Source organism: Mauremys mutica, chromosome 1, assembly GCF_020497125.1.
Source record: "Mauremys mutica isolate MM-2020 ecotype Southern chromosome 1, ASM2049712v1, whole genome shotgun sequence".
Taxonomy (NCBI): Eukaryota; Metazoa; Chordata; order Testudines; family Geoemydidae; genus Mauremys; species Mauremys mutica.
This window is the reverse complement of record NC_059072.1, coordinates 331,276,078-331,296,192: the sequence shown is the minus strand read 5'-3', so window position 1 is coordinate 331,296,192 and position 20,115 is coordinate 331,276,078.

Here is a 20,115-nt window from a genome sequence, read left to right as displayed (position 1 = left end):
GATAATATGCAATTGCTGGGCAGTGCTGCAATGCATTTTGTTCTATACAGATATTTGTTTGCGTAATAGGTCAAATTCAATGCTAGCTGCAGGTGCAGCTCCAGCTGAATTCACCTGAGGGTTATAATTGGGCCGATGGCTATTATTTTGCAGCTATAAATAGATCAAAAGTGTAGTCTAATGGTTAGCACCGACGGGTGTGAGTCAAAGCTAATAGGATCTGTGCCCAGTTCTGCTTTTTACTCTTCTGTGAGACTTTGGGAAATTCACTTTAACCTGTTTCTACCTCAGTGTGCCTATCTGTACAATGAGGATGATACTACTTATTTAGCTCACAGTGGTGCTGTGAGGCTTAAATTAATCTTGTTCTTAAACAGGCAGAGTAGGTCTGTTCAACATAGATCAGACTGGGGGCCGTGGGCAGCTATCCCACCCTAGAGGGGGCAAGAGAGAGGTCTTCTGCAGAGAGGCAGACTGCCTTCCAGAGCTCCTTGGTGTGCTGGTAGGACTGAAAACTGCTGCACCCCTTTAAGGGTACAGCATAGTCATCTAGTTGTGGCTGTCCAGCTCTTCTGGCCAGCACATAATGCAACCTTCCAGGATGAGTATTTCATGTTTTTATCTAACTTCTCTGTACGCCAGATGTGTTTTTCCCAAATAAGGAACACTGAGGGACTAATAGGAGGTGATGACTCTATCAAGATGATCTCAAGCCTTTGCGTTTAGGTGAACAGCTGAGACTTTTCAGTGGCCTCTTGACTATTGGGACCTGTCATCTTCCTGGTCACAACTCATGTCCCTTTGTCCTTTGACTTACAAAATTACAAAAGTACTTCCTTACCCATTCACACGTCTCCTTCTTACACTTCCTCAAGATGGACAAGGCCTCTTAAATAATATAAGAATTTGCAGAACTGTCACCGCATCTGGGATACTGGGTGAAAGATTACTTCACTCGATCAAGGCTCAAAGTTCAAGCTGCATCAAAGCTACTTATTAATGCCATTAACATAAAGCTAATGTTTACACTAAATGTCCCCATGACTGTATGCCAAAATGTCCTGCACCGATCTTCCACATGGCAGTAAAGAGCATGCTGCTAGGTCATTAGGCCAGGGCAGTCTTTCATCATATTATCCTAACAACTCCATGGTTCCTGTTGACATGGGGCTATGGTTGTCTCTAATCCTCTCAAGTAATGAACTCCCATTTGTGATTTTTATGGACTTTGGGAAGGGGAAAGAGTTGTCTTTAATTGTTTGCTGTTTATTGTGAACATTTAACTAGATATCCTTTTTCTAAGGGGGTTTACTGATATTTCATCTTTATATGGGGGGAACGTATTTACTTGTTCATAAGCCAAATTTTTTTAGTGAAAAAGGGAAGCACCAGAGAAGGGGGTCGGCTTATGAACGGGTATAGAGAGGGAGAGGTGGGACGCAGCCTCTCCCCCCAACAGGGGGAGCAGGGAGAGGCAGCAAAGCCAGCAGAGTCAGAAGGGAAGAGTTGGGGCCAGAGTCTCTCCACTTCTGGCCACGCTGCTCTCTCCCCAGCCTCCAAATCAGCTGCAGCTAAGGGGCTGGCAGGCTGCAGCCCTGCCGCTTGGCCCCACCCCCCAGAGCAGGCTGTGGCTGCGCCGCCGGGGCACTGGAGCACACTGCGGCCATGCCACCCAGCCCAGCCCAGTCCGCTGGAACATGCAGCAGCCGCGCTGCTCGGTCTGGCCTGCCAGAGCAGACTGCGGCCACACTGCCCAGCTTGCCAGAACATCTCCAGCCAGCCCAGAGACATCCTCCCGTGGCCCTCCCCAGATAAGGTGGGAATGGATGGGATGGGGAGAGTTCAGAGGTCCCAGGCTAGTGGTGGGGTCATGTGGGGGGGTGGTCACAGGGGTTACTTCCCTGACTCCCAGCTTCTCCCCTGCAAAAAGTTTCCCCACAAGTTGCTGTCCCGGCCCGTCAGGGTCAGCAGCTTACTTAGGTTTACCTCCGTGCCTGTGGACGCTCTAGGTAAACAAACTATCCCGGCCTGCCAGCGACTTATCCTGATGGCCCAGGAGCCAAAGTTTGCTGACCTCTGAATTATAGGGTCGGCTTTAGAATGGGTTATAAAAATTTTCAATTTTTATTTATCCATCTTGGGGGAGGTCATCTTATAAACGAACTGGATTATGATCGAGTATATACGGTACTTTTTTGTTTGTTTTTGGCATCTATCATGCTTCGATCGGATCTTTTCTTGTGCTTCCTTTAAGTATTTGACTTTGTCCTTTTCCCAAGGATTGCTTTTCACATTTAATTCTGGCAAGATTGAGCCTAGTGTGTGGGAAAAGGGGCTACTCTTCATAGATTCATAGATTTTAAAGCTAGAAAAGACCATTACATCATCTAATCTGACTTCCTGTACAAAACAGGCCATAGAATATCATCCAGTTACTTCTATACTGAGCCCAATAACTTGTGTCTGACTAAACTATATCTTCCAGAAAGACATTGTGTGTGTGTGTGTGTGTGTGTGTGTGTGTGATGGGTGGGGGAGGGGTTTAAAAAAACGTGGTCTGGAGAACTCCAAGTACTCTCCGGCAGTTGAAGCAGGCTGAGCATTTTCGGGGGAAAGAGGAAAAGAAAAAAATCATCAGCTTCTCCTCTCCCCCCAAAGTGCTGCTGTGAGCAGGCCAAAAAGCCAGTGGTTGAAATGATTGGTGGAGTCTGGAGAGAAGCTGCACAGTACTGGGAGAGAAAGGCCAGAAGCAAGCGAGGCAGCAACTGCACCAGAAAAGAAGGGACACAGAAGGAGGCCAGTGCACAGGGACCCCGGCGGCTGAGTTATGGCGTTGGAAAAGCTGAAAGGAAGAAAGTCCAGGTCTGGAGAGACAGGAAAAACAGAAATAGTAGGAACAGTAGGGATAGTAACAAAAGGAACTGCAGCTAGAAAGAGGAAAGGCAGTGGTATGAAGGAAAAGGGATAAGTTAAAGGAAGAACAGTACAGTTATACAAGAGGCAAAATAACTAGAGTTTTAAATTATATGCAGTGTTGTAGCTGTGTTGGTCCCAGGATATTAGAGAGACAAGGTGGGTGAGGTAATATCTTCTATTGGACCAACTTCTGTTGGTGAGAGAGACGAGCTTTCAAGCATACAGAGAGCTCTTCAATCTGGGAAAGGTAATCAGCGGGTCACAGCTAAATACAAGGTGAAGCAGATTTTTTAGCATAAGTAGTTAATACATATTTCAATGGACCATTCAAGGTAAAGTGTTAGTATCAGTTATTTGTTCTTTATTTATCATTCAAGCTAGAAGGAAATTATATACACTTCAGGTAATTTACTAGTAATTGTCATTCTCCACACACAGCGCCCATGCCCAATACACAGCCGATTCATTTATTATAGCCCCTAGCTAGAGTGCTTTACCTCAAGCTGTACCAGTTCATGCTTTTAGCTGTGGAGGTCCCCTGTTCAGTCTCTCATGTGTTGGTCAAAAGGGGTGCTGTCACATATGCAAATTGGAGATTCATCAGTTCAGACCTATATATTGCCTGTGACTACAATGTTCTTTTCTTCTTTACCGTGTATTATTCACTTTATAACTTCTAATCAACTATGCTCAGAAAGTTTTCTCTCTTGAAGTACACTGCTGAATTTCAATAGTTCACATCTGGATTTTATCCTTGTGGATGAAGCTCATCTATAATCTCAGAAGGCGATCTCCACATACTCATACAGGAAGTTCCTACATTCAGTAGTACACCACTATGATTTTTCATATGAAGCAATAACTGCTAATGCTTCAATCCAGGGTGGTTCATTATCTATCCAATGTCTAAGAATGTCTATTCTGGCCACTCATTAACAATAGTAATATCATCTAGCATGTATATTATTTGTTCAGCCTTGTCAACTGGGGCCCACTGGTATCATCTGTCTAGTTATTACTTCTAAATTATCCTTTAATATTGAATGTGGGCATGTGACCAGGTCTATCAGGCTTTCATAAAATCATAGAATCATAGAAGATTAGGGTTGGAAGAGACCTCAGGAGGTCATTTAGTCCAAGCCCCTGCTCAAAGCAGGACCAACCCCAACTAAATCATCCCAGACAGGGCTTTGTCAAGCCAGGCCTTAAAAATCTCTAAGGATGGAAATTCCACCACCTCCCTAGGTAAGACAATATACCCAGTTTTCTATCCACCTTATAATCCATTCATCCAATCCGTACTTCTTTAACTTGCTGGCAAGAATACTGTGGGAGACCTTATCAAAAGCTTTGCTAACATTAAGATATATCACGTCCACTGCTTTCTCCATATCCACAGAGCTAGTTATCTAATCATAGAATGCAATCAGGTTGGTCAGGCATGACTTGCCCTTGGTGAATCCATGTTGATGGTTCCTGATCACCTTCCTCTCCTCCAAGTGCTTCAGTATGGTTTCCTTGAGGACCTGCTCCATGATTTTTCCAGGGACTGAGGTGAGGCTGACCGGTTTGTAGTTCCCCAGATTCGCCTTCTTCCCTTTTTTAAAGATGGGCACTATATTTGCCTTTTTCCAATCATCTGGGACATCCCCCGATGGCCAGAAGTTTTCAAAGATAATGGCCAGTGGTTCTGCAGTCACATCAGCCAATTCCCTCAGCACGCTCGGATGCATTAAATCTGGACCCATGGACTTGTGCATGTCCAGCTTTTCTAAATAGTCCTTAACCTGTTCTTTCACCACTGAGGCCTGCTCACCTCCTCCCCTTACTGTGTTGCCCAGTAGAGCCATGTGGGAACTGACCTTGTCTGTGAAGCCTGAGACAAACAAAGCATTGAGTACTTCAGCTTTTTCCACATCATCTGTCACTAGATTGCTTCCCCCATTCATTAAGGCTCCTACAGTTTTCCTGACCTTTTTCTTGTTGCTAACATACCTGTAGAAACTCTTCTTTGTTACCCTTCACATTCCTGGCTAGCTGCAACTCCAGTTGTGTTTTGACCTTCCTGATTACACCCCTGCATTCTCAAATAATATTTTTATACTCCTCCCTAGTCATCTCTCCAAGTTTCCACTTCTTGTAAGCTTCCTTTTTGTGTTTAAGCTCATCGAAGATTTCACTGTTAAGCCAAGCTGGTTGCCTGCCATATTTGCTATTCTTTATGCACATTGGGATGGTTTGTTCCTGAGCCCTCAATAAGGCTTTTTTAAAATACAGCCAGCTCTCCTAGACTCCTTTCCTCCTCATGTTAGCCTCCCAGGGGATCCTGCCCATCAAATCCCTAAGGGAATCAAAGTCTGCTTTTCTGAAGTCCAGGGTCCATATTTTGCTACTCTTCTTTCTTTCTTTTGTGAGGATCCTGAACTCAACCATCTCATGGTCACTGATGCCCAGGTTGCCACCCGCTTCTATTTCCCCTACCAATTCTTCCCTGTTTGTAAGCAGCAGGTAAAGAGGAGAATGGCCCCTGATTGGTTCCTCCAGTAGTTGCACCAGGAAGTTGTCCCCAACTCTCTCCAAAAACTTCCTGGATTGTCTGTGCACTGCTGTATTGCTCTCCCAGCAGATGTCAGGATGATTGATGTCCCCCATTAGAACCAGGGCCTGTGTTCTGGAAACTTCAGTTAATTGTCTGAAGAAAGCCTTGTCTACCTCATCCTCCTGGTCTGGTGGTCTGCAGCACACACCCACCACGACCCATCACCCTTGTTACTCTCACTTCTAAACTTAACCCAAAGACTCTCAACAGGCTTTTCTCCAGTTTCATACTGGAGCTTTGAGCAATCATACCGCTCTCTTACATACAATGCAATTCCTCCACCTTTCCTCCCTTGCCTGTCTTCCTGAACAGTTTATACCCACCCATGATAGTGCTCCAGTCATGTGAGCTACCCCACCAAGTCTCTGTTATTCCAATCATACCATAGTTCTTTGACTGTGCCAGGACTTCCAATTTTTTCTGCTTGTTTCTGAGGCTTCTTGTGTTCACGTACATGCACCTAAGATAACTATCCGATAGCCCTGCTTTCTCAGTATAACTCAGGAGGCCACCCCGTTGCACCCTCCTCCTTGTGTTTCCTCTCAGTATCCCACTTCCCCACTTACCGCAGGGCTTAGGTCACCATCCCCTGGCAAACCTGGTTTAAAGGCCTCCTCACTAGGTTAGCAAGCCTGTCTGCGAAGATGCTCTTCCCGCTCTTCGGTAGGTGGATCCCATCTCTTCCTAGCAATCTTTCTTCCCAGAATAACATCCCATGGTTGAAGAATTCAAAGCCCTCTCTCCAACACCAGCTGCGTAACCACGCATTTACCTCCACAATTCAACAGTGCCTACCTGGGCCTTTTCCTTCAACAGGGAGGATGGACGAGAACATGACTTGCACCTCAAACTTCTTTATCCTTCTTCCCAGAGTCATGTAGTCTGCAGTGACTTGCTCAAGGTCATTCTATATTCTTTGCCTGTGCCCAGTTTAGTAGGAAATCTGGATCGTTCTGTATCAGTGACCTGTTCTCTTCATTATTTACCACTGCCCCAATCTTTGTGTCATCTGCGACTCTGTCAGTATTTATTTATGTCATTTTCCATATTATTGATTTAAAACATTAAATAGCACAAGGCTAAGAGATAATTTGTGAGGGAGCCCAGCTCCTTGGTGATAATTCTCCATTTAGAATTACATATTAAGACTTCTTATTTCACCAGTTTTTAATCCATTTAATATACGCCATGTTGATTTTTGTTTATTAATCATTGTCATGCAAGTTAAATGCCTTAAAGAAGTCTAGGTATATAACACTGGCACATTTACCTTTATTAACCAAATGTATAATCTCATAAAAAAAGATATTAAGTTAATTTGCCAGGTCCTATTTTCCATATACCCATGGTGATTGGCATTAATTATATTATCGTCCTTGAATTTTTTATCAACTGAGTCCTCTATCAGCTGATCCAATATTTTGGCTGACAGGCCTACAGTTGCACAAATCATCCCAGTTATCCTTTTCAAATAATAACACAACATTAGTTTGTTTTTTTCAGTCCTTTGGAACTTAATTTCTCAACCTGAATATGTTGCAGTAGCTCTAGTTTGGAATGGATATAGGGCTTGATTGTGTCAGGGTCCAAAAATTCCCTCTGAAGTCAGCATCAGCCCTTTAAAGTAGACATTGAGCAACATTCTTCCCTTGGTTATTCACGTGCAACTCCATTGCCAATGTCATTACATACATGCAAATAAGAGTGGAATTTGGCCCAATTTATTTACTCTAAAGCAGAGGTTGGCAACCTGTGGGTTGGGACCCCAAAGTGGGTTGCGATCCACTTTTAATGGGGTCACCAGGGCTGGTGTTAGACTTGCTGGGGCCTGGGACCGAAGCATGAGCCCCTCTGCCCAGGGCCAAATCACAAGGGCTTCAGCCTTAGTAGGAGGCCTCAGGCCTTGGCTTCAGGCCTGGCTGGCGGGGCTCAGGTTACAACCCCCTTCCCCCCGGGCTGAAGCCTTTGCGGTTCAGCTTTGACCACACACCCTCCTCCCTGGCTGGGGCAGTGGGGTTTGGGCAGACTCAGGCTTCAGTCCCCACTCCTGGGACGTTGTAGTAATTTTTGTTGTCAGAAGGGGATCACGGTGGAATGAAATTTGAGAACCCCTGCTCTAGAGGAAAATGTCCCAATTGCCTTATTCTCTTTAAGAAGATTTTTTTTAAGGTATAAGTAAATTTTAAAGCAACAGAAATAACTCGCACCATACCTTTTCACAAAAAAATGTACTGTAAACAGTCACCACTTTCCAGCTGCCCAGCTCTGAAGGCAGCGCTGCCGCCAGCAGTAGCACAGAAGTAAGGGTAGCAGTACCACAACCCCCCCCATAAAATAACCTTGTGGCTTCCCCACAGCTCATTTCTGGGTCAGGACTCCTACAATTACAACACTGTGAAATTTCTGATTTAAATCGCTGCTATCATGAAATTTATTATTTTTAAAATCCTATAACCGTGGAATTGACTAAAATGGACTAAAATGGACCGTGACTTTGGTAGGGCCCTAAAGAGAGCCCTTAATTCAGACCAGGTATGCCAGCCTAGACTGTGTACAATCAACAATTAAGTGTGGGGTTGATTGTACACAGTCCAGGCTGGCAGACTTTGCTGGCATATCCTGAAAGAGCTAACCACATGTCCTTGATTGCATATGTGACCTAGATACATTTAAAAAGCCCCGTAGGAACATAAAATTATTTACTGCAAGGCTGATTCACTTTTAAATTGATGCTGTTATACTTGTGGTGAAAAACATTGACGTACAGTGCCAGATCTTCAACTGCTCGAAATCAGCATGGACTTCAGTGGAGCTACACTGATTTAGAGCAGCTGAGGATCTGGCCAATAACTGCTCATGGACAGGAAGTGACAGATTCTTGATATGTTTCCCTTTTTGGAACCTTTCTCAGGAGGTATTCATCAATGACAGACACTTGATATGCTGTGCTAAATGTACTGAGTAACCACAGTCTTAACCAAACATCCATTTCTTAGCCCTATAGTTTCCTCATTTTCTTTTTCCTGAGACAGTGTCACAGAGAGTCATGGTAATAACTTCAGATGAAAGAGATAAAGAGTACTACTGTTTCTAGGTACATAGTGCCATACTTGATGGGGAAGCTGAAATCTTGAGCATGGCATACCAAGCACTGGAACAGGCTCCCTCTTGTACAGTATTTTATACAAATAACAGAGAAAGTGCCTAGGTTTGGAGTAAATGTATACAGAAAATAGCTTTGCAAGCTCAGACATAATCAGTACAGTTAATATCATTTGCCTCTGTTCTCATGTACTGTTGTGTATGGTGCTATTTGTGCCTTAGATGCAGCTATTCTAAAAGAGGTTCCTATGGAGATATTTTGTATATTGAAAATGGATGGCATGGTAAGAAATGTGAATATAAATATGTATATTTTTCTAATAGAGTTATATGTTCATTCTAGGCCTAATCCTGCAGTCCTTCTTCAAAACTCTGACTGAAGTCAATGGGAATCAACCAGAGTCAGTCTTGTAGATTTGGACGACTGTTGACTTGTTGATACAAACAATACATGGCCACCGGAAATTACACCTGCTGTGGGAAATATCTAGTAGCCACTGTTGTTTGCACTATTATAATCACTCCTTCGTGTGTCATTGCTGTGCTCAGTCTCACCTCACAATCTCACCGGTTTACAAATGGCTACACCCTTCCAAAGAAAAGGGAAGCTCTTGGGATAGTATTGCATCCTGCATCATGATAGTATTGACATTCTGAACTTCCTGGGTGAAATCCTGGCTTTGTTAAGTTAATGGCAAAACTCCCATTGGCTTCAAAAGTGCCAAGAGTTTACCTTATTTTCTCTATATAGAGTCAGGGGACTCAGGGGGTAGGGCAATGTAAACTAAGTGCTAACAATTGGATTGGGTTTCAAAACTGGAGGTTGTAATCATTCTGCTGCACTAATATGTTAGGTGCCAGAGACAGACAAAGGCCTGGTCTACACTGGGGGGGGTCGAACTAAGGTACGCAACTTCATAGCTGAAGTCGAACTACCTTAGTTCGAACTACTTACCCGTCCTCACGGCGCAGGATCGAAGTCTGCGGCTCCCCCGTCGACTCCGCCACCGCCGTTCGCAGTGGTGGAGTTCCAGACGGGAGCGCGTTCGGAGTTCGATATATATCGCGTCTAGATGAGACGCGATATATATCGAACTCCGAGAAGTCGATTGCTACCCGTCGACCCGGCGGGTAGTATGGACGTACCCGATGTCTTTGTTCCTAATATCAAACTCAGTTGATCATCCTGGATTCAGACATTTGACTCTAACTCTAACACTATAGGGTTGGCATCTTGCTAAAAATACACTATAAACAACATGAACAAAGAGACAAATTAGTTGAAAAAATGGACCAGAGACGAGGCAGGAAGAACAGATGCAGGGAGGCTGTGACTATAGCTGTAGAGATGGGGAGAGAGAAAATGTAATTAAAAAAATAAATACAGCTCCTCAGTTGATGTAACTCAAAGACGCTCATGAAATGGAGCAATGCCAGTTTACACCAGCTGAGGCTCAGACCCACTGTGTATAATGCACATGAAGGACCCAGCTGTGGTAGCCTCACATGGGGGATTCAGCTATCCCCACCACAAATAACCATCTTCTCTTTTGGTAAAGAGACATCAGAGATAGAAGTGCCTAGCAAAAAATTGATTTGCCCTTCAAAAAAATCCTGTAAGCCAGCCTGATTCTGCTCCAATTTACAACACTGTAAGCTATTGCAAAAATGGGTTAACTGAGAAAAGAATTAAAGCTTATAGGTTAAACTCACTGCAAAGGTTTTGTAATCAAAAGCTGAGAACCCTAGAAGTAGTTTGAGAGATTTTACAAACCCTTGAATATCATGAGGCTCACCCTCAGTCTTCAGTGTATACAAATATTTTCATTATTTGAAATTATTTGTGAGGGTCCAGTTCAACCAGCATTCCTCACATCAGATCAAAGGAACTACTCACGGAATATGGTATTAACTCAGGGCTTATCTACCCTACTGCTTCAGTCGATGTAAGTTACGTCGCTCACAAGTGTGAAAAAGCACCACACACACCCACACCCCTGAGCGAAGGGGGGTTCTATGTAAAACAGGCCTGGCAAACATGCATTATTATGGTAGTGTTCAGGGGCCCCACTCAGGATCAGGATCCTATTCTGTTGCACCTTGTCCAAACACAGTTCCCACCCCAAAAAGCTAAGAATCTAGGGCAGAAAAATGTTCACCCTGAGCAGACTAGTTATTCTTTCCTCTCAGCACCAAGCCGGTCTTATCGCTGTGCTCCCCTTATTGCTGTGCAAGTTTTAGCAAGTGTTGCTTCCTGTTACATAATAGCCTAATGCTCTGGTACATCTTTTCTTTTACTGGGTGTGTCAGGGCTCTCACGGTCCTAGTTCCTTAACCCTTTCCTCTTGAGCAGAGAATAACTGCAACTGAAGAACACTGACCATCTTTCTCTCCTATCAGATGGGATGCCTTAAAGGTGGTCATTTGAGGGGAATGTTTTCATTTACAACCCATCTCAAAGAGGATTGGCTGACAAAGCAAATGGCAGGGAATTCCTGGGTTAGCAAGAGACCAAAGAGGTGAGAAGTGGAAGAGACTGGAACTATAACAACTTCTAAGCAGCCTGAAGAAAATAACTAATGATTCAAACTAAGGAAGTGGACACATCAATTGGCTCATTCTAAAGGGATACAACACCCACAGAGACAAAGCTGGGATATTCCCTGCATACAAGTTGAAAGCAATAGCAGCTTTCCAGTATTAGAAATCATTCAGGAAAAGTAGAGAGGAATCTACTTGGTATTTAAGGCTATAAGACTTAGACTCAGAGTTTAAGGCCAGAAGGGACCATGTAGATAATGGATGGTCTAGATAATTCTTAGTCCTGCCATGAGTGTAGGGGACTGAACTAGATGACCTCTCAAGGTCCCTTCCACTCCTATGATTCATCATCATCATCATCTCTGACCTGCACATCACAGGCCACAGAATCTCAGCCACACAGTCCTGTAATAGACACATAACTTCTAGCTGCCTTACTGAACTTCTCAAATCTTGGTTTAAAGACTTCAAGTTTCAGAGATTCCACCATTTATTCTAGGTCAAACCAGCAAGTGACCCAGGCCCCATGCTGCAGAGGAAGGCAAAAAAGCTTTGTATAACACTGATAGGAGCAGGTTGTATAGAAAGTTACATTGATTAGGTGCTAGCCTGAGCCATCTGACTTGGGCCAGCCATGTGTCTTTTATCCCTATATAGATGAACCCTTGGGGCCAAAGAATATTCAAATATAAAGGATTGAAATGCATTCCATGTTCAGTGTAGGATCCAGACCTTGTTTATATTATCACATATAGAGTCTACAACAGGGGTCGGCAACCTGCGGCATGCGTGCCAAACACGGCACACGAGCCGATTTTGAGCGGCACGCAGCTGCCTGCCGTGGTTCCGGCCCACAGCCTAACTCACCCCACCCCCACCCATCGCTCTCCCTTGGGGGGCAGGAGGCAGAAGCTTGGTTCTGTGGCAGCCAAGCTTCCCCTTCCCCCGCTTCTTCCCCCGGCCTGGTTCTTTCTTGCCCCGCCCCCTCTCCTTCCCTGCGCCAATCAGCTGATGGCCTTAGCGAGGGGAAGAGGGAAGAGCGGCAGCGTGCGCACAGCTCCGTAGAGGAGACAGCGAGAGGTAGGGACGGGGCCTTGGGGAAGGGGGTGGAACAGGGCATATCCCTTCCAGCCCCCTGCCATGAGCCGCTCAGCGCAGGGGGCTGGGAGCACCCCTACGGGCCAAGCACCCCAGCCCTCTGCCCTGATCCCCCCCCACACACTCAGCCTTCAGCCCTGCACCCTCTACCCCCCAGCCCTCTGCCCTGACCCCCCACACACTCAGCCTTCTGCCCTGCACCCCCATCCCTCTGCCGTGACCCCCACACACCCAGCCTTCTGCCCTGAACCCCCTACACCCCCAGCCCGATGCCCTGAACCCCCCCACCAAAATACACACACAGCCCTCTGCCCTGCACCCCCCACACACCCAGCTCTCTGCCCTGACCCTTGAACTCCCCCCACACCCAGCCTTCTGCCCTGCACCCACCCACCCCCATCCCTCTGCCCTGATCCCTGAATCCCCCCCCGCCCGCCCCAGCCTTTTGCCCTGAACCCCCTCCCCCAGCCCTCTGCCCTGACCCCTAAAACCTCCCCCCCAGGTCTGGGGTCCTGGGGTCCCATCCGCAGGCCCTGCTCAGCCCGCTGCCGGCCTTGGTGAACAGAACCCCAGGCTGGCAGCAAGCTGAGCAGGTTGGTGGCATAAGATCAGCATTTTAATTTAATTTTAAATGACGCTTCTTAAACATTTTGAAAACCTTGTTTACTTTACATACAATAGTTTAGTTATACAATATAGACTTATAGAAAGAGACCTTCTAAAAACATTAAAATGTATGACCGGCACACAAAACCTTAAATTAGAGTGAATAAATGAAGACTCGGCACACCACTTCTGAAAGGTTGCCAACCCCTGCTCTAGAATAACTGACAGGGGCTGATCTTCAACTACTGGACTCAGTGAGTACTGGCCCCAGCTATGTGACAGGGATCTTGTGACTTTAGAGGCTGTTTTTCTTGTGAGACCTGGCAAAAACTTAGAATTTTCTCTTCTCAAGAAATTTTGACATTTTGAAATTTCCCAGGAAGAGGAAATTAAAAAAAAAAATCCATTTTGGATTCACTGACACACAGTGTTTCCAAAACATATAATATTCCTCAGGACACCAGCAACTGCTGCCTGAAACAGATGTGATTCTTTTCAATTTCACTACTGTCAACCAGTCTGCAGGTGCCAGAGAGCCCAAGGATCCCCCCAGACGGGTAGGCCTGCCCCGAGTCACATAGTCTAGAAGACGTGAAGTCCCTGGCACCAGATCAGAACCTGGCCTGTGATTCAATTAATGTTCATCAAGCCCAACATGTTTCTATGAAATATTTCAGGATTGATGAATCAGCATTTCCCACAAAACAGGGTAAACTCCTGAGCAGCTCTAGTTCTGGTGTACTGGTGACACTGGACCACGGAAGTCAATGGGGGTTTTGCCATTCATTTTTAAGTGGCTCAGGAGCAGGCCCTTATTTGCAGTCTGAACAGAAGTTATTACCAAACATGGTAAATTAATTCTCACACCACAAATGCTGTGTGCTTATATCCTGATTAGATACACAGTTTGTTCACACACAGTCATCAGAGACAGAGGAAGTTAGGCTAGTTCTGTGGTTACAATATACATATAAGGGGATGTTTTCCCAAGGGAAGTGATCATCTCATAGTCCAAACATTATGTTGAATTTATATATGGTGGTGCCATTTCTGCAACTGTTGTTAAGGTTATATAAAGCCATTGATCTGGACTGAAGTTTGGTGCATCATGGCCTAATCTCTCATTGAAACGGAGAGTGATCAGTTCTTTGTAGAATCCAGGCCCAGCTCCTCAAAGGTATTTAGACCCCTAACCTCCATTGAAATCAATGGTAGTTAGGAGTCTAAATACCTCTGTGGTTCTGGCTTCTGGTCCTTAGTTTCCATGGGTGGAGCACTTTTTTTCAAAAATTGGTTTGGCACTTCTCACCGATAGAGTTTTGCTTCTGTAAGGGTACAAGTGTTGTACCAGTTGAGAAGCCCGGCATTGGCAAAGCTTGCTAGTGAACAGAGCACCCCCATTTCCCTTGAGGCCACACCTCATTCCTGTGCTGCACCCCAAAACCTGCTGTCTGGACACCCTCTAAATTTGCACATGAACTGGAGCTTGTTTCCAAAGGGCTCCACTGCTGGCCATATGTCCTTTCAGACAGGATTCTCTTCTTTTCCTCTTTCTTTTCATGGGAGCGTCATGTCAAAATCCGGTTTCACTGAGGCGCAGTAAGTTTGAGCTATCCTGCCTATGTGTCTGGCCAGGAAGTTCTGCCATTTCCTATATCTTTATCATATTCTTATTTCAGCAAGATAGACCAAGGGATACAGCCATCAGTATGTTAATGGCCCTGTAAGACACACCGTCTTTTGTCGTATGGTAATACACACCTACTGTTCTTTTTTCATTCTGCTTTGTTACATTTCACATAGTGGCTGGATTTTTCTGTTGACTCACCCTACAATCAGGGTGCCTCAGGGCAGAGGGTGGGTGTGGGGAACTGCCACAAGGGTGAGCGCCTCAGGGCGGAGGGGGGGATCTGCCACGGGGGGGGAGCGCCTCAGGGCAGGGGCACTGTGGGGAGAGGGCGCAAGGTGGAAGTTTCGCCTAGGGCACGAAACATCTTTGCACCAGCCCTGTTGTACCTCAATATGTCAGGAGTGATGTGTAACATGTTTCTACCTGTGTATAAGAATGCACCCCTGAGGAATTGTCTTTGTCTGGCCTAGAGGGCAGTGGAAAATCCCACCACAGACTGGTCCATTGTCAGGGAGCCCGTATATACTAGCAGACCTGTAGGCATCTGATCCAGGGAGCTAGACACTGTGGTTTTTTTGGCAATAAACCTGGCTGGGTACCTTTGTACCTTATCAGAGTCTGTGGTCCTTGAGGTTTCTCTCGGGGTTTGCTGTGCCAGCTATCTGAGCAGAGCTGGGGCAGCACACAGAGCGCACGTAGCCGAATGTGGGGGCAATTCCTATGTTTCTAAACTTTAATCCTTAGAATTAAGGTTTAAACTGCACATTTCACACTGTATTGTGCAAGATGTATTGTAGCAGCATGATACATAAGACAATGTTTGTAATCCATCAAAAAATCAGACACAGAGAGAACTAAGAATGTAGTGAGAGGCAATCTTGGCACTATTATAAATGAGGGTTCCAGGGTTTACTTAGGGTTGAGTCCACAAAACTGCATTTGTCAAGACCAATTTCCAGAAAGTATTTCTGTTCTTTACATAATGCTTGTGCAGTCTCATATACACATGTTAAACCCACATCCAATATTTATTTTGTATATCATGTGAATCACTTTTGGAGTCTGTAAGTCATAATGCTAATCCAAAGTACATCATGCAGAAAATTCCCAAATGCAAAGTAGTGAGTTATAAGTTTCCTTAGCTGTGTCCAACATAATGCTGCCAACCTGCCTCTGATTTAATCTCTTAGGGATATTTATTGTCCAATGGGAACAGTGGCATTGCTGCATGGCATGCCAACAAAATTCATACAACCTGAATTCAACAATCTGCTGTTAAAGGTGAAGCTGCCCATCTGCAAGGAATGACCTCCCCGTCACAGTCTGCAAGGCCAGCAACCTATTCTCACTCACCTCTGAACCAAAGCTCACTGAAGTCAATGAAAAATACCCCCATTGATTTCAGTGGGTTTGGATCATGCCCATAGATGCCTCCTAGATTATTAGTTCTTGCATAGTGCCTAGAAGGTTAGATGTTCAGGATAGTCATCACCTTGATCAATCAGTCCTTCAGTTCTCGTATAGATTGTGCCAATCACAACACCTCTTCCATTCTTCTTGTATCCTGGCCTTCCTTCTCCATGTGCAGCCATGTCTTTTCACGGTAAAATCTTCCCACCTCTTTGGAGGTTGGCCGAGTGGTCGTTTCTGTTCCCGTGGGTACCATTCAGTGACAGCTGCAATTCATCGATTGTCAGTGAGCCTCGTTATATACCTGGCCCATTGCATTTTATCATACCTGCTCTTAACAGTGTCCTGCACTCCACTCTGCTTTCGATCGCCTTCTTTGGGGACTCGGTCGCAGATTTAAATCCCCAGAATTCTTCTTTCCATTGCCCTCTCCGTGACAGACAGTTGCTGCTCCTCTGTCTTCCTCAGCGCCCATGTTTCACTGCTGTACAACATTGTGGCAATACTGTTGAGTTGAAGAAGCTGGCGTGTGTTGCCTTGTTGATTTTTCTTTAGAGGACATCCTTGATAGAATTGAATGCACGCCAACCTGCTTTCTTTCTTCGCAAGAGTTCACCTTCCTGATCATGGTGCATGGTAATTTCTTTGGCCCAAATAGGCGTATTGCTCAACTTCTTCTATTTGTTCTCCCTTGATTGCTATTTGGGCTTTTGGCCAGGTATCAGACCACATAAATTTTGACTTGGCTGCTTTTTGTATCGAGTTCTTGTAGCATTTTCTGTAGTTTGATAGTATTTTTGGAGATCAACATAATATCATCCACGAATCTGAGATGGTTTACCTGCTCTCCATTGATGTTGATTTCACCCTTCCAATTCATCCACCTCATTACCATTTCGAGGCAGGCTGTGAAGAGTTTCGGTGAAACCGTGTCTCCTTGTTTCACACCTTTCTTAACTGGGATGCGAACAGGAGTATCAAATAAAGTTATATCTGTACTGCAGTCAGAATTTGCTTCCTTTAATAGTTTGATATAGTTTGTGTTGATGCCCTGCTCTGCAAGAGCTTTCAATACTGCATTGATCTCTACCCTGTCAAATGCTTTTTCATAGTTGATAAAGGCAATACATAAAGGGAATTTGTATTCCCTTGAAAATTCCAATAGGTTGCTTATAGTGAAAATATGGTCCATTGTGCTGAAATTCCTTCGAAAGCCTGCCTGCTCGCTCGGCTTCTGCTGGTCCAGACTCTGTGAGAGTTGGTTTGTTATTATTTTGGTGAACACCTTGTAGACATGTGAGAGCAGGCATATTGGATGATACTTCTTTAGATCTTCATGATCACTCTTCTTATACAGCAGAACGGTGTTGGATTCCTTCCAGCTAGATGGTATCTTCTGCATTTCCAAATAACGGTTAAACTTCTGAGCAAGGGTTTCCCAGAGGTCTTGGCCTCCAGCTCTTATCATTTCACTTGTCAATCCATCTTTATGAGGGGCTTTCCTTCCTTCCTTCATTTGGTGAACTTCATATTGAACTTCGCTTACAAGGACTGGGAATACATGCTCGTTGGTCTGTTGAAGTGTTGGTCTTGGGACATTTATCTGAGACACAAACAGTTCCATGTCATAATTAATTGAAAATAAATTAGCTTAAGTTATTCCCTCCTCTGGGTTTCCCCCCATTCATTTTTAGATTACGAGCTCTTTGTGGCAGAGACTGCTCTTATTTCTTTTGTTTTACATCACCGAGCACATTTATTTAGAGCAGTGGTGGGCAACCTGCGGCCCCCTGGGCCACACGCGGCTCATCAAGGTAATCTGCTGGCAGGCCACAAGATATTTTGTTTACATTGACCATCCATAGGCACGGCTCCCAGAGCTCTCAGTGGCTGCAGTTCGCCATTCCCAGTCAATGGGAACTGTGGGAAGCAGCACCGGGCCGCAGGGACATGCTGGCTGCCGCTTCCCGCAGCTCCCATTGGCCAGAAACGGTGAACCACAGCCACTGGGAGCTGTGGGGGGGCCGTGCCTGTGGATGATCAACATAAACAAAATGTCTCGTGGCCCGCCAGCAGATTATCCTGATGGGCCACATGCGGCCTGAAGGCGGCAGGTTGCGCACCACTGATTTAGAGCATTTACAATTTAAAAATCAGCATTGCACTTACCAAATAATAGTAATTACATAGAAATACAGTTAATATAACATATGAAGATGATTCTGCCCTGGCAGAAGGGTGGGACACTGGCTATGGTTCTAAGGAACCCAGGTTGAGTTCTGTGTTCTGTCACAAACATCTTGTGTGACCTTGGCCTCATCACGTAGGCCCAGATCCTCAAAGATATTTAGGGGCCTGAGTCCCACATGAATCAATAGCACTAGGCACCTAAATAGCTTTTGAAGATCTGGGCCATAGCCTCTCTGTGCTTCTGTTCCCTGTCTGTAAAATTCTGATCACAGCACTTGGCTATTGTGAGAGAATGAATACAACCAAGATTGCGAGGAGTCCTGATGCTATGATAATGGGGACATATAAGTACCTTGGATAGATAGCATATAAGTAAGAAAATGACATGTTTTTCTCAGTTGCCTTGCCTAGAAATATTTCTCTTATTTCTCTTGCCTAGATGCTCCTCCATCCATCTTCTGTGTGGAAGGGCGTAAATTAGTCCAAAAGGCCCAGTTAGCATTATTTGTAGAAGATTCTTTAACTTCTGCTCAGCCAATAAAGAGCTGCAAAAGGAATAATGACCTATGCTACCATGCGTATAGCAGCAATGGGCTGAGCTATGTAAATTTTGGGAGGTATTAATATTGTTCTACTTGGGTTTCTCTTAGCAGAGCAGTCAATGTTCTTCCGCTTTATTTTCAAGAATCTGCTCCCTGGATTGGTTAATTTTAATCTTTTCTGAAGACATGAGGCTTGCAGCCTACACACTTTGCCACACTGTCCTGTAGCCATGAACTTGGAACGTTTGTCTCTTTGTGCATAATGGGGTTAAATTCAGAGATTATGATATTCCTGATACTGCTTAGGAAATACTTTGTTTACAACTGCCTGGCACTGGTGTTGAAAAAAGAAGGGATATCAGTGGATTGAAAAACTAAATAGGCTTGCCAGTCCTTTAACACATCCGACAGCTGCTGCCCAGACATCTCCCTCATTCCCTCAGAGATCCGCTTGCAGCCCGTCATGTAGATCCACTCTCCAGCAGGCTGTAGCCACTATATCATATCCATTGTGGTTGTTTAGTAGCTTCACTAAACTCAGGCAGTTTTCCTTGCTGGAGCCCATAAAGACCATCTCTCTCTAGGAATGAGCAGTAACTTTCTAATCAGCTGCACCACTCTTACCAACACATGCATTTTATTGGTTTCACAACACTCCCACTTAGTATTTCTGTGCCTTGTCCTCTGAGAAAAGGTACCACCACTGCCATCTACTGGCTCTGTAGCAGTTTTGAATTTAGTACGTTAACTAAAAAGAACAGGAGTACAGGTCTGTCTCATCCTACGCTGGGGTTATGTTCCGCAGTCAGCGCATAAAGCGAAAATCGCGTATAGTCAAAATTACATTGAGTGTAATGGCAGGCAGAATCACCCATATTACAGAAACGGTATTTACATTGTTATTTTTCTTTTTTTTGTTGTTTTTTTCTTGTTTTTGCAGACCGCGTAAAGCTGAAATCGTGCATATTAAATGCACCTAAGATGTGACAGACCTGTACTTGTGGCACCTTAGAGACTAACAAATTTATTTGAGCATAAGCTTTCATGGGAACATATAGCGAGTATATATATATATATATATATACATACAGAGAAAATGAAAAAGTGGGAGTTGTCCTACCAACTCTAAGAGGCTAATAAATTAAGAGAAAAAACTTTTGTAGTGATAATCAAGAGAGCCCATTACAGACAGTTTGACAAGAGGTGTGCGAATACTTGTCAAACTGTCTATAATGGGCTCTCTTGATTATCACTACAAAAGTTTTTTCTCTGAATTAATTAGCGTCTTAGAGTTGGTAGGACAACTCCCACCTTTTCATGTTCTCTGTATGTGTATATATATCTCCTCATTATATGTTCCATTCTATGCATCTGATGAAGTGGGCTATAGCCCACAAAAGCTTATGCTCAAATAAATTTGTTAGTCTCTAAGGTGCCACAAGTACTCCTGTTCTTTTTGTGGATACAGACTAACATGGTTG